This window comes from Myxine glutinosa, chromosome 4 (assembly GCF_964187855.1).
Source record: "Myxine glutinosa chromosome 4, kmMyxGlut1.1, whole genome shotgun sequence".
Lineage (NCBI taxonomy): Eukaryota > Metazoa > Chordata > Myxini > Myxiniformes > Myxinidae > Myxine > Myxine glutinosa.
In genome coordinates, this window is record NC_136264.1 from 2,687,500 (window position 1) to 2,703,006 (window position 15,507).

The following is a 15,507-nucleotide window of genomic DNA, read 5'->3' on the forward strand; positions in this document are numbered from 1 at the left end:
CGAATATGGCCACGAAATTGCCAATATGGCCATCACAAAATATTTTCCTTAATCAATTGGCTCATAGCATAACCAATCTGCAAGTATTTCATCCGAAGATGTATCTCTCAGGAATTTTAATTAAATAAGTCATTTATAAATCAACGAGTTAATTTATTAAATGATTAATCAATAAATCAATATTTTCCTTGACAGCCACATCCCTTGGTCAGTGTCATGTCCAAATATCAGCTTCCTTACTCAAAAGGTGCCTGAGTTAATGTAATGTAATTACTGTAATAAGATTACTGCAATTACTGTAATGATTACTGTAATTACTGTAATTACCGGAACTGTAATTACTGTAATTACCTCAGGTAATTACTGTAATGTAATTACTGTAATGTAATAAGAAATGTAATTAATTAAATAAGTACGGGTTCCAACAACAAGTTCCAACAACAAGTTCCAACAAGTTCCAACAGCAAGTTCCAACAGCAAGTTCCAACAACAAGTTCCAACAACAAGTTCCAACAAGTTCCAACAAGTGCCAACAGCAAGTTCCAACAACAAGTTCCAACAACAAGTTCCAACAAGTTCCAACAGCAAGTTCCAACAGCAAGTTCCAACAACAAGTTCCAACAGCAAGTTCCAACAGCAAGTTCCAACAACAAGTTCCAACAACAAGTTCCAACAAGTTCCAACAAGTGCCAACAGCAAGTTCCAACAACAAGTTCCAACAACAAGTTCCAACAGCAAGTTCCAACAAGTTCCAACAACAAGTTCCAACAGCAAGTTCCAACAGCAAGTTCCAACAACAAGTTCCAACAAGTTCCAACAACAAGTTCCAACAGCAAGTTCCAACAAGTTCCAACAAGTGCCAACAGCAAGTTCCAACAACAAGTTCCAACAACAAGTTCCAACAAGTTCCAACAAGTGCCAACAGCAAGTTCCAACAACAAGTTCCAACAACAAGTTCCAACAAGTGCCAACAGCAAGTTCCAACAACAAGTTCCAACAACAAGTTCCAACAAGTTCCAACAGCAAGTTCCAACAGCAAGTTCCAACAACAAGTTCCAACAACAAGTTCCAACAACAAGTTCCAACAAGTTCCAACAGCAAGTTCCAACAACAAGTTCCAACAAGTTCCAACAAGGGCCAACAGCAAGTTCCAACAACAACTTCCAACAACAAGTTCCAACAGCAAGTTCCAACAAGTTCCAACAACAAGTTCCAACAGCAAGTTCCAACAGCAAGTTCCAACAACAAGTTCCAACAAGTTCCAACAACAAGTTCCAACAGCAAGTTCCAACAAGTTCCAACAAGTGCCAACAGCAAGTTCCAACAACAAGTTCCAACAACAAGTTCCAACAAGTTCCAACAAGTGCCAACAGCAAGTTCCAACAACAAGTTCCAACAACAAGTTCCAACAAGTGCCAACAGCAAGTTCCAACAACAAGTTCCAACAACAAGTTCCAACAAGTTCCAACAGCAAGTTCCAACAGCAAGTTCCAACAACAAGTTCCAACAACAAGTTCCAACAAGTTCCAACAGCAAGTTCCAACAGCAAGTTCCAACAACAAGTTCCAACAAGTTCCAACAAGTGCCAACAGCAAGTTCCAACAACAAGTTCCAACAACAAGTTCCAACAAGTTCCAACAGCAAGTTCCAACAAGTTCCAACAACAAGTTCCAACAGCAAGTTCCAACAGCAAGTTCCAACAACAAGTTCCAACAAGTTCCAACAACAAGTTCCAACAGCAAGTTCCAACAACAAGTTCCAACAACAAGTTCCAACAAGTTCCAACAGCAAGTTCCAACAGCAAGTTCCAACAACAAGTTCCAACAACAAGTTCCAACAACAAGTTCCAACAAGTTCCAACAAGTGCCAACAGCAAGTTCCAACAACAAGTTCCAACAACAAGTTCCAACAAGTTCCAACAACAAGTTCCAACAAGTTCCAACAAGTGCCAACAGCAAGTTCCAACAACAAGTTCCAACAACAAGTTCCAACAAGTTCCAACAAGTGCCAACAGCAAGTTCCAACAACAAGTTCCAACAACAAGTTCCAACAAGTTCCAACAAGTGCCAACAGCAAGTTCCAACAACAAGTTCCAACAACAAGTTCCAACAAGTTCCAACAGCAAGTTCCAACAACAAGTTCCAACAACAAGTTCCAACAACAAGTTCCAACAAGTTCCAACAGCAAGTTCCAACAGCAAGTTCCAACAACAAGTTCCAACAAGTTCCAACAGCAAGTTCCAACAGCAAGTTCCAACAACAAGTTCCAACAAGTTCCAACAGCAAGTTCCAACAGCAAGTTCCAACAACAAGTTCCAACAACAAGTTCCAACAACAAGTTCCAACAAGTTCCAACAGCAAGTTCCAACAGCAAGTTCCAACAAGTTCCAACAAGTGCCAACAGCAAGTTCCAACAACAAGTTCCAACAACAAGTTCCAACAAGTTCCAACAAGTGCCAACAGCAAGTTCCAACAACAAGTTCCAACAACAAGTTCCAACAAGTGCCAACAGCAAGTTCCAACAACAAGTTCCAACAACAAGTTCCAACAAGTTCCAACAGCAAGTTCCAACAGCAAGTTCCAACAACAAGTTCCAACAACAAGTTCCAACAACAAGTTCCAACAAGTTCCAACAGCAAGTTCCAACAACAAGTTCCAACAACAAGTTCCAACAAGTGCCAACAGCAAGTTCCAACAACAAGTTCCAACAAGTTCCAACAACAAGTTCCAACAGCAAGTTCCAACAAGTTCCAACAAGTGCCAACAGCAAGTTCCAACAACAAGTTCCAACAACAAGTTCCAACAAGTTCCAACAAGTGCCAACAGCAAGTTCCAACAACAAGTTCCAACAACAAGTTCCAACAAGTTCCAACAAGTGCCAACAGCAAGTTCCAACAACAAGTTCCAACAACAAGTTCCAACAAGTTCCAACAGCAAGTTCCAACAGCAAGTTCCAACAACAAGTTCCAACAAGTTCCAACAGCAAGTTCCAACAGCAAGTTCCAACAACACACATGCATTATGCATATTTTTCAAACAGTGTGACTATTAAGCCCACGCCAAAACCTCTGACATCCCACCATTAACACCTATTTTAAGCGTGCCGAATCAGTAAGCATCACCCCTTCTATGAGCCTCGACCAGAGGGTGGTTGTCACCCACAAACACTCGTCGCGAGCTGTTCCATTGTCTGTTGATTCCCATTCTGCTGTTTTTGTCTCATAATCAAGATAAATTTGGAACAGCCCTTAAACTAACACCAAGCAGATCAATTTTTATATTTAAATATAAAATCATTTTCTCATTAATTCATAATCATAAAATCATTTAATCCGTGTCACCCATGCTATTTATCTAGCAAATTTCGTCAAAAAAAAACACAACAGCACTGGTTCCGTGTCACCCATGCTATTTATCTAGCAAATTTCGTCAAAAAAAAACACAACAGCACTGGTTCCGTGTCACCCATGCTATTTATCTAGCAAATTTCGTCAAAAAAAAACACAACAAGTTTTAGTTATGGCGGGAAAACTGAAAAAAAATTCTCTATTTAAAACGGGTGTACACGATTGTACACGTGTACGGATGGACCTTACCGAACCTTACCGACCCGGCAAACAAATCGCCTCATGGTGCACTTCATGAGCCGACTTGCCCGCAGACCAGAGTAAGGCTCTTAACACCCAGCGTATACCGTACGCATATGCAAGCACACGAATAATAGAATCATTTAAACCGTTCCATCCGTGACTTTTACCTTGGACGGTCGTGACAAAAATACTTTTACACTCCTTGGATTACCTACGGAATGCAAGTCCCACACACCAAATCCTCCATCTTCAGAATTCATATTTCATAATGGACAGATCCCCAAGACGTCATGCTTACATGCTCACCTTGGCGACGTCCACTCGAAATTTCAGCGGTGCCTCCATATTGTGGTAGAATTTCGTGTATGACTCACAGGACTCCAATGATCGGACTCAGGTTTACCAAAAGGTCTGGTTTATTATTCACTTCATTCCATTTACCAAATAATACCGCATTATTCAATGGCTGAGATTAACTCTTTTCCATGGTCCTTTTCGTTCGGCTGATGTTCTTCCGCAGCGCCGTACTCGTTCATTCCATCGTTCCGTCGGGCAGGGCTTCTGAGGACAAGTCTACTTTACTCAACGTTTGCTCTCGTTATATCGCCAAACTGGACTTAATCTCCTCTCCGCTAATGTCCCGAGGTCATGCATCGCACCGAGTCCTGGCATCAGCTCGCTCCCCTCCTGCTGTGATTTCCATTTACACAGCAGGGGGGGGTGCTCTAGCCTGGGGCCTTGACCAGGTGTTTCAAGAGATTACATTGTTCATACACATAAAATGTATCTGCTTTGTTACCAGGTTAATTAATAAGTTACCAGGGCCAATCAATATGTTACACTGAGTTACACTTCCACAACGTCATCACCCAGTAAATTCAAAATCCATTGACAGACAGGTAGTTCATGCACAGCACAGTTCAGGGCAGGTTGTTCGAGTGAGAAAAGGTATTAATGGCCCATGTTTGTTTCATTATTTTTTGTGTTTGCATCGACAGGTATCACGAAAAGATGAAAATAATCGGGTCAATTCTTTCGTGTAAATGCACAAAACATTGCTTTGTTTAAACTTAAAAACCTCAAAACTCTGCTTGTAAATCTGCAAAATCCAAACAGCACAACAAACAACTGACCTGACCTCTTGAATCAACACAGGGTTTGTCAACACAACGTGGCCTGTTTACAGTTCAGGACCTTCCTGAGCTCTTCAATCAGATGCCACAGTCTATTATCCTCTATGGAGATTTATATACATACATATAATATATATATATATATATATAATATATATATATATATATATATACATATATATATATATATATATATATATATATATATATATATATATATATATATATATATATATATATATATATATATATATATATATATATATATATATATAACGTTTGTAGGGGGTTGGCAGTGATTACCTTAGTCCAGGTAGGTAGAATTGCATAGGTAGTGTGCTCCGACTGTCGTGAAGAAGAAGAAACCACATGTATCATAAGTAGGGATCCGGTAGATGGTACGTCGTGTAAATGTGTATATTCGTTCCCATCACGAGGGGTGGGGTCATGTTAATTACTTAGGGATTATGGGTAATTAATCCCCTGTATGTAATGGCCTCTGTTACTTTTCCTCTGTTCTTTATGACACATGCAGCACACAACATAGCCAGGAAATCGCGCATTTATAACACGAAATAAAAGTGACCATAACAAGACATTGAACAATACCGCTGGCACTGCCAGCCACCACATCGCCACATCAAGCAGGCACGGCTGTAAGGCCACGCCCTGAAGAAAAGTGATTGGTCCGGGATTGATTGGAGCAAGGACTGCTAAGATGGGACTATTGGATTGGTGGAGCAGGCACAGATGACGTCAGAGCCTTGAGTATAAAAGAACGCTCTCCCTGACATTTTCTTCTCTTGGCTGTCTCTCATCTTCTGGTTTTTGTGGTGAGCGATGACGATTTTGTGTCTCGCTCTGCTTCGGGATTTCACGGCGAACGGTTAGAGTTCATAGCGCTCCTGCGCGAGGGGGATTCATTGATGAGCACGTGAACATTTTGTAGCGCTCTTGCGCCGGGAACATTGGAAGTCTGGACGATCGCGAGGACGAGCGCGGCTGACTGAATGAGGGCGTGCGGAGGCCTTTTTCTGGCCAAGGCCGATGCTGCATCCGGATTGCGAACTTGGGGCCTCGACGACTCCTGACGAGGTTCAAGAGCAGCTCAGAGCTAAGTGCCCACAAAAACAACACGCATTAATTTTCACCTTTATTTTTCCCTTTGTGTGTATTCGAGTCCATCTGGGGGCGTCCCATTTAGGAATCTTATTTTGCCGTGTTTTATTCTGTTACGGCATTTCTTCAATAAAGCCAGTATTTTTGTACATTTTAATTCCATGTCGGTTTGAGTTAATTGTTACAGGTTCAAAGACTGCCGGTGGACCCGTGAAGGTAAGCGCTCATTGAAGGGAGAATTGTAGGGACAAATTGATGGATTGAAGGAAGAAATGTAGTGAGTGAATGAATAAATGGGTGAACAAAGGAACGAAATGAAGGAAATGAATAACCAATTGGAACGAAAAATTGGGCAACGAATTTGATTCAAAACGGGAAGAGATGGCATTGGGAATGGAAGTGTGAAACCCAGCCTGGTGCAAGGGGGCGCAGGAGAGCGAATTTTTAGAAGTAAATGGGGAGTGTCTAAAAGTAAATGGGGAAAACTCAAATTTAAATTGGGAATGTTTGGCTGGAAAAGACCTGGAAGGTTGTCGGGCTTGTGTGGATGCCACAACGCACCAGCAGGGGGAGGAATTGGGAATTGTACAGCACCATTGTGGTGGTGCGGAGCAACAGGGGGTAAAAATATTGGAGGTCCGTGTAACGAAACCGGACCAGGCATTTATAGGTAAAGACCTGTTGGGGCCACAATTGGTTGATAATGAAAATGAATTTGTACCGGAGCGGCCGAGCACTTAGGACAGTATCATCGGGGAGGAGATTGCTCGAGTCCAAGAGAGTCTGGGGGATGATGTGGAGCAGCCATCGAGGGAGTTGGTCCCCGGGCTGCGGAATTTGAACTAGGAGAGGTCATTGTGGTCGGCCTCTTGGGAAATTGCCCCACTTGAAAATTGGTTTATACCAGCAGGCTGGGGGGCTGTGCTGCCAGGATTTGGACGTGGGGTCCGACCATGGGTGTCATGGTACAGCCTGGGCTCCGCGGGGGGTCTGGTGGAGTGTAGCATCCGTTGTCCATCGGGGCACCGCCCGAGCGAGTGTCTCTGGCTGACAGGGTCATCAGACCCTGGTGGGGTTAAGACCTCCGGGGGTCCGAGGTGGTTTCTCACAGATACCTGGTATGGTGTATCATGAGGACCACCAGGGGGAGGTGTTGTAGGTAGCGCTTTGGTGGCGGCACCACAGACGGCCAACAAGGGCCTGATGTGGTGATCGCCCAGGCATGTGGCCTGACAGCCTATCCCTGAGACTCTGGGACAGCCAGCATGTGATGACCTGCCATGCTGTGATGGTTTATGGACGTGGGTCGAACCGTATGGACAGGTATGATTATAGCCCACTGGACAACCATTGGGGCATTTGTGGAATGTGATGGTAAGAGCATGGTCTTCCACAGATGATCTGTTGTGATTTGTGCACTCTCTGCTTGGGAAGGGAGCCATGGGATGGAATCAGGGAATTTGGAGCGAGTCGAGCATACGGGGCCATGCTCGGCTAGCAGGTGTATGGAGAAGCACCTTCTTTGGTGAAATTAGTGAAATGTGGAAAAATTGGCATGGGTAATCTGAGAGTTAGATGTAAATTTAAGGATGAATTTTGTGAGGCCAGGTGGACACTGAAACAAGTGGCACCATTATTGATCCAGGTGTGTTCGACCAAAGTGTTGGAGGCTGGGACAAAAATGGATAGAGTAGTAAGACACAGCCTTCAACTGGCTATGAGGGTGATTGTGCCAATATTTGGATGTGGGGTTTTTGGGATGTAGTTGGGCAGTCTGGAGGACCATGTCTTCTGAGATGAGTCCCCTGGTGGAGCATGGCTGTCGGCTGGACCTTGGCGTGGTCAAGTGTGCGTGGGCACTGTGGGCTGCATGTGGTCAGACTGGGGGATGATTTGGAGGTGCAGGGGACATGGCTGTTGGGATGCCATGCACTGTGACCATGCCTCCCAGGTCCGAGGCCTTGGGAATGGCGGAGTTGGCAGCAGGTGCTCACCACAGTGGCCAGCTGGGACTAGTGGAGCCGTGTTCCTCGCGCGTGTTCCTCATGGGTCGAAGGATGGATGGTGGGTCGCACCCTTATGGACACTCATTGGCCATATTGGCGTTTCGGCTGCTCAGCTTGTCCCAATTGCTTTCTCACGGTAGAGGGGCGGAGCTGTCGTAGCCAAGGGTAGTAGTGTAGTAAAGGTCACTGGAGCAGGCGGATCCACATACTTCTAGGATAAAAGAACAATTTGAGGAAAATTGATTGGTCCCATGGGAATTTGGAATTTGGCCAGGGTGGATGGCACTTTTGGACCCGACCAACCTGCAACTACCTGCACTTGAGGTAAGTGCCTTGAGGTGTATTGTCGCAGACTTCGATACTTGCTTTTAGAAATTGGGACATGAGTAATTTGGAGTAGGGGGCAGGTGAGAGTGATTTCATGGCCGGTGAGGGGATTGGAATGTGAGCCACAAAGTGTCTTGTGGGTGGCGTTTGTTTACATGTGGTTGTGAGAATGGAAATGGACTTGTGTTTGGAAATTTGAAATGTGAATGGGGAAATTCACATGTAAGCAGGCCATGGCAGCATTTTTTTTATGACATCCTTTTATTGAAATATGTGGTTGAGAATTGAATGGCAGCCGGGGAGGAAATGTTTTTGTGGATTTTGTGGGTGGGGAAGGTGTGTTTGTCCGCAGGTATGGATCAAGCCTTGGAGGAGCGGTGACTGCGGTCCCCCCAGAGGTAATTTCCCCAGGCAGCCAGTGGTGTCTGGAAATTGGGAGCCCATCGGTGGGGAGGTCTGGTTGGGTGCCCTGAGGTATGGAGACCCCTGGAGACCCCTGGCGCCCCATGAGGCTATGTGAGAGCCTGAGGTGATGGAGCCTGGTGTGGAGACCTCCCTGGTGGGACGACAGCTAAAGGAGCTGTTTGGCTGTCATGGGGCCAAGAGTTTAAGTGGGGTGGGGGGGGGGGGGGGGGGGAGTGAAGAAGTCGTAAGTCGGGCGACTTGTTTTTGGACTGGGGGCACCACAGCCTGAAGAGCCCCCACCATCTTGCTTGTACGGTACCTACCCGCTGCCTAGTTGAGGATCACACACACATGTGTAATGACATCTATGCCGTGGTCTTGAAGGGGGGGGGGGGGGGGGGGGGTAAAATATGTGTTTTGCTGATCATTACAATGTGTAATGTGTATGAATGGTTATAGGATTTGTGTGAATGAATGGGGGAGAAATCCACCGAGCCGTGTCACTCACCTATAACACCAGGACCCGACCAACAGAGTAATTGGGAAACACACATTTAATGTGATATTAAAAGATGAACAGAGTGATTGGGAAATACACATTTAATGTGATATTAAAATAAAAACAGCGTGATTGGGAAACACACATTTAATGTCCTGTTAAAAGATGAACAGCATGATTGGGAAACACACATTTAATGTGCTGTTAAAAGATGAACATCATGATTGGGAAACACACATTTAATGTGCTATTAAATGATGAACAGCGTGTTTGGGAAACACACATTTAATATGCTGTTAAAAGATGAACAGCATGATTGGGAAACACACATTTAAGATTTTGGACAGACTTAAGCATGATGTTGCCACGTGGCGAGACCAAGCCACACTGCTGCAATCCAATCACAACGGTGCCGCTGGTTCTTTGCAGTCAGAGGCATTTGCTCCTCTCACCACAAATGATCCAAGAGAGCAAGAAGAGTAGATGAAGGATAAGATGGGGGCAGCTAAAAGAACTGGTGTTGTGTCTCTTGTCGGAGAGAGAGATGTGTGTTACGCCAGCTACACTGCACCATTGCAGGCAAATACAGCTGCTGGACTTTTGCTTCTGAGTGCGCCAGCCACAGAAGAACAGCCCCCAGGTGAAGAGCTTGATGACGTTTCTTTACTAGATGCAGACTCTGAGGAGGGCCCAGCACGTGATGAGAACTGTGATGGATTTACAGAAGAAAAGGTTGATGCCAACGACTGGAAGACAGAAAAGAACGTAGGCCATGGCAGGACAACAAGGCAGATAATGCAACTGTTGCTTTAAGTCTGGTGGTCGTATCTCAGTTACTGATGAGTCTAGACACTGGATTTTTCAGGGAGGCTGTGAAAGAAGTCAAAGACATGTGTTAATCGCTGTGGACGGTGACTCTAGGCAGAGGAGAATGTAACTCGGTGGTAAAACGTTAACCAGCACCGGAAGGTAACAGAGTCCCTTGAAGTTAGAGTTGGCGACGCCCATTGGGGAGCGGAACTGATGGAGGCTGATGGGGAATGGCGTTTCAGGCTGGGAAAGACGGCGACCATGACTTTATGAAAAGTCTGCATGAAGCTGCGTGTGGTGCCATGCATGGGTAAATATACTTGTAATATTCGTTAAAAAAAACATGATAGAGTATAAGGTTAGCATGGTGTTGTGTTTTTTGAGGAAATGTTCGACGATATGTTTGCATTTCATGGACAAGTGGTTTTGGATTTAGCGGTTGAGTGAATGTTCTGGAATGTTCCAGGGGAAATACAATGATCTCTCTGACTCTCTGGAAAATCCTCTCTATCTCTTTGCTGATGACTCCACTCTCTGCCGCTCCATTCCTCATCCCTCAGATCGGCAGTCTGCAGCCTCCTCACTCTCTGCAGACCTGGACAAAATCACAGACTGGGCAAACAAGTGGAACATGTCTTTCAATCCTGACAAATCTCACTCTCTTACGATGTCTCTCCGAAAAGACCGACTGGACAACACTCCCATCCACTTTCTGAACAATCCTCTCCAAGAAGTTCTGTCACTCAAGCTTTTGGGTCTCACTATCTGCCATGATCTTTCCGGGGAAAACCACATTTCAAATCTGGCCTCCAAAGCCAGTCGCCGGCTGGGCATCCTCCGTCGTGTGAAGTCCTTCCTTGGCACACCTGAGCTCCTCACCACATACAAGGCTTTCATGCGCAGCTCAATGGAATACTGTTCCCCCCTCTGGGCCGGTGCTCCTGCCTCACACCTAGCTCGTCTTCACGCTGTTGAAACCAAAGCGTTCAGAATCATTGGAATCTCCCGCGATGACGCTATCTCCGAGGGCCTTTCACTCACTCACCGCAGGCAGGTTGGTGGTCTTTCTGTCTTCTACCGACTCCTCTCCGGCCTTGCTCCCCCAGCTCTCTCTGTGCTCTGTCCCCCAAATATTCCTACAGGTCGCACAAGATCTGCCAGCAACCCTCTGATGGTTAAACTGCCGAAATCTCGGCTCTCTGCTCACCTTCACTCCTTCATTCCTCTTTTCTCCCGCATCTGGAGCAAACTCCCTCACTCTATTCAATCCCTCTCATCCCTCCAGGTCTTTAAAACAGCTGTTCACCACCATCTCTTATCTTCCCCCATCCAAAACCTTGATCTTTTCTACCCCCGTTAATTCACCTCAGATCCCCTTTGTTTGAAATATCGACTTATTTCCTGGAAGTCCTGGCAGTGTCCACGTGTTTTATACCTCCCCACCCCACCCCCTCCCCTGCCTCCTCCCCCCAAGCCTCTCCCCCCCACAGATCTTACGATGTCCCTTTTCTCTGCTGTTGTACTTGTGTGCTTCCCTCTCTCTCCCCATCTTGTCTCCCGCTCCCTTTATTGTATGTTTTGGGTGTCCGTTTGTTTTTGTGATTAATGTTAGCTCTTGCACGAGCCTCGATCTTGTATACAACAAGTACAAAAAGTTTTAATTAAAACAAAAGCCGCGTCGATGTTACACAATGCCTAGATGCAGCTGTGCCTATAACGTCGATGTTATAGGCACAGGACATTCATATTGATTCGATTACTTGATGTTATTTTTGTGCAAAGTGAAAATATATCTCGGCAATTTCCCGTGTGTGGCGACGAATTTTTAATATATCTCGGCATTTTCCCGTCTGTTATTTCAGGCGGTGTATGACTGACCATGCCGCGATTTAAAAAATATATATCTCGGCAATTTCCCGTATGTGGCGACACGTATTTTATTTTTTTTTTATTTTTTTGTATACTGAATCGAGGCTCGTGAAAGAGCTAACATTTACTTCACAAACAAATCGACCAGACAAACAAAATACACAAAAAGAGGGAGCGGAAGACAAGATGGGGAGAAAAGGGGAAGCACACAAACACAACATTTGAGAGCAGGGAGATGTGTGGAAGGGAGAGGGCCCGGGGGGAGGAGGCATGGGAAGGGGGGGGGTGGGGAGGGAGAAGTATAAAGCACAAGGACACCAAGGACTTCCAGGACAGAAGTTGCTATTTCAAAAAGGGGAATTGGGGTGAAATTAGCGGGGGTAGAAACGTGAACGAAGCTATGCTCCTCTCTCCACATTATTGTGACGACGTATAAATTAAATATTTCATCGTGACGATTGTCATCAAATGGACGAATTTTTAATATATCTCGGCATTTTCCCGTCTGTTATTTCGGGTGGTGTATGACTGACCATGCCGCGATTTAAACAAAATATATATATCTCGGCATTTTCCCGTCTGTTATTTCGGGCGGTGTATGACTGACCATGCCGCGATTTAAACAAAATATATATATCTCGGCATTTTCCCGTCTGTTATTTTGGGCGGTGTATGACTGACCATGCCGCGATTTAAAAACAAGTACAAAAAGTTTGAATTCAAACAAAAGCCGCGTCGATGTTACACAATGCCTAGATGCAGCTGTGCCTATAACGTCGATGTTATAGGCACAGGACATTCCTATTGATTCGATTACTTGATGTTATTTTTGTGCAAAGTGAAAATATATCTCGGCAATTTCCCGTGTGTGGCGACGAATTTTTAATATATCTCGGCATTTTCCCGTCTGTTATTTCAGGCGGTGTATGACTGACCATGCGCGATTTAAAAAATATATATCTCGGCAATTTCCCGTGTGTGGCGACACGTGAACGAAGCTATGCTCCTCTCTCCACATTATTGTGACGACGTATAAATTAAATATTTCATCGTGACGATTGTCATCAAATGGACGAATTTTTAATATATCTCGGCATTTTCCCGTCTGTTATTTCAGGCGGTGTATGACTGACCATGCCGCGATTTAAAAAATATATATCTCGGCAATTTCCCGTATGTGGCGACACGTGAACGAAGCTATGCTCCTCTCTCCACATTATTGTGATGACGTATAAATTAAATATTTCATCATGACGATTGTCATCAAATGGACGAATTTTTAATATATCTCGGCATTTTCCCGTCTGTTATTTCGGACGCTATATGACTGACCATGCCGCGATTTAAACAAAATATATATATCTCGGCATTTTCCCGTCTGTTATTTCGGGCGGTGTATGACTGACCATGCCGCGATTTAAAAACGAGTACAAAAAGTTTTAATTAAAACAAAAGCCGCGTCGATGTTACACAATGCCTAGATGCAGCTGTGCCTATAATGTCGATGTTATAGGCACAGGACATTCCTATTGATTCGATTACTTGATGTTATTTTTGTGCAAAGTGAAAATATATCTCGGCAATTTCCCGTGTGTGGCGACGAATTTTTAATATATCTCGGCATTTTCCCGTCTGTTATTTCAGGCGGTGTATGACTGACCATGCCGCGATTTAAAAAATATATATCTCGGCAATTTCCCGTGTGTGGCGACAAGTGAACGAAGCTATGCTCCTCTCTCCACATTATTGTGACGACGTATAAATTAAATATTTCATCGTGACGATTATCATCAAATGGACGAATTTTTAATATATCTCGGCATTTTCCAGTCTGTTATTTCAGGCGGTGTATGACTGACCATGCCGCGATTAAAAAAAAAAAAATCTCGGCAATTTCCCGTATGTGGCGACACGTGAACGAAGCTATGCTCCTCTCTCCACATTATTGTGACGACGTATAAATTAAATATTTCATCGTGACGATTGTCATCAAATGGACGAATTTTTATATATCTCGGCATTTTCCCGTCTGTTATTTCGGGCGGTGTATGACTGACCATGCCGCGATTTAAACAAAATATATATATCTCGGCATTTTCCCGTCTGTTATTTCAGGCGGTGTATGACTGACCATGCCACGATTTAAAAAAAATAAATCTCAATGGACTTGAAGTTACAGGCCTTTGAGAATTCATTTCGTTCTATAAAGGGCAACTTTCATCGGATTTTCTTCCCGTTTTTTTCAACCGAGTCTAAAACTATGTTAGCGACTGTGAAAAATGAAATGATATATCGAATTTGATTTGAAATAAAACTGTGTGAGAGAGGAAGACACCACGGGCCTACAAAACAGGCCTCAAAGCTATGCGAGTTAATAAAATGGTGGATATTTGTTTATATGAAGCCTCTGACAGAATGGGTGGAGCTATGGTTCCCAGAATGGGTGGAGCTTTGAGGTTTTGTCTTCTCTGCAAGAACAAGAACAAGAAGAACAACAACAACAGCAGAGGGCACTCTATGACCAGTGTCTGCGACGCGGCTAAAAAATAATACAATATGGGTTTGTAAGTAAATCGAAGTTTCCCCCATAATAACTAGTGTTATAAACACACTAGGTAATGGTGAGTAAGATTGTTAAAGGTTGGGATTACGTTTCATGATTGTAGGTGAACTGAAACGAGGCAAAGGATGTGTCTATAAATAAATGTTTTATTTCTTTGAATGGTGCAGCTTTCATGTAGCACAAAGCACCACCTGAGACATGCACCAAAGAGGGTGGTCTTGACCCGAGGAATGTGTTTCCTTCCCTTGCTTTAAGGCCACTACTACTTCTGTCTATACCACAGTTTGATGGTTCTTTGTTTTTGTGAAGTTCTGATTTAAATTCCAAAGTTTCAATTTTGCGACTCTACAGAAAAGTCATTCCAGATGGCGTAACCCGGAGTGAATTTGTGTGTCCGAGTTTACCTTGTCTTGAGCTCAAGCCCCTGTCGTGCCATCGAATTTACACCAGGTGGGTTGACTCAGACCGTCACCCTTCGGAGGTTGGCAAAATGAGGACCAGCTTATTGGGATGAATGCTCCATACGGCTTTCCTGCGTCGGACTGGTGACCCGTCCGTCCAGGATTGTGCCCAATAGCCTAGAAAACTGCTTCGGCAGCAATATGCACCTGAAGATGTAAAAATGAGTTGTCTTCTTCTTCTTCTTACATTGATGCCCGTGTCACACCTTGCTGCTGGTTGTGTGATTTCTGGAGGTGTGTGTATGGGATTGATGCAGTCCTTTCTCTCCCCCACACCCACACTCTTTCCCTAGGATCATGGAAAGAATGAAGAATTGGGCAATGGTATCAGCACCACTCATGGCCTACTCTTCCTAAAGCGCAGTGGTGTGTTACATGCCCACCGGATTGAAGACGTTGTCATCATGGACGGATTTCTGAGAAATGTGAATGTTCGGTGCATTTTTGGGTAAAAGTTGGGAACCTCACTTTTTAACATAATTAGTGTATGCTGAATTCGATTAATCCGGTTCCCAAGCCGAATTTTGAGTTTTGGACCTTCTAATTAGCATAAACAAAATGGCCACCAAATTGCCATTTTTGGACAATTTCTTTGAACAAGCATTTATATATCATGTATATACATGCAGCTCTTTTACATTAACTTTACAACTTTTACCCCAAAATGCACCTAGAAGCTTATACATGGCCTTTTTCCATAAATCAGTCGAGTCTATAATTCGTATA

The 15,507-nt window shown here is 44.2% G+C and overlaps 1 protein-coding gene across 1 annotated transcript in view; it reads right to left on the reverse strand.

Moving 5' to 3' along the window:
- Nucleotides 1-4,740, reverse strand: part of LOC137426041 (uncharacterized) — a 75,238-nt gene extending 70,498 nt beyond the window's left edge. The window contains exon 1 of the mRNA XM_068114764.2: nucleotides 4,728-4,740. The gene's annotated coding sequence lies outside the window, so the exon portion shown is untranslated. The remainder of the gene's footprint in view (nucleotides 1-4,727) is intronic.
- Between the last annotated feature and the right edge of the window lie 10,767 nt (nucleotides 4,741-15,507).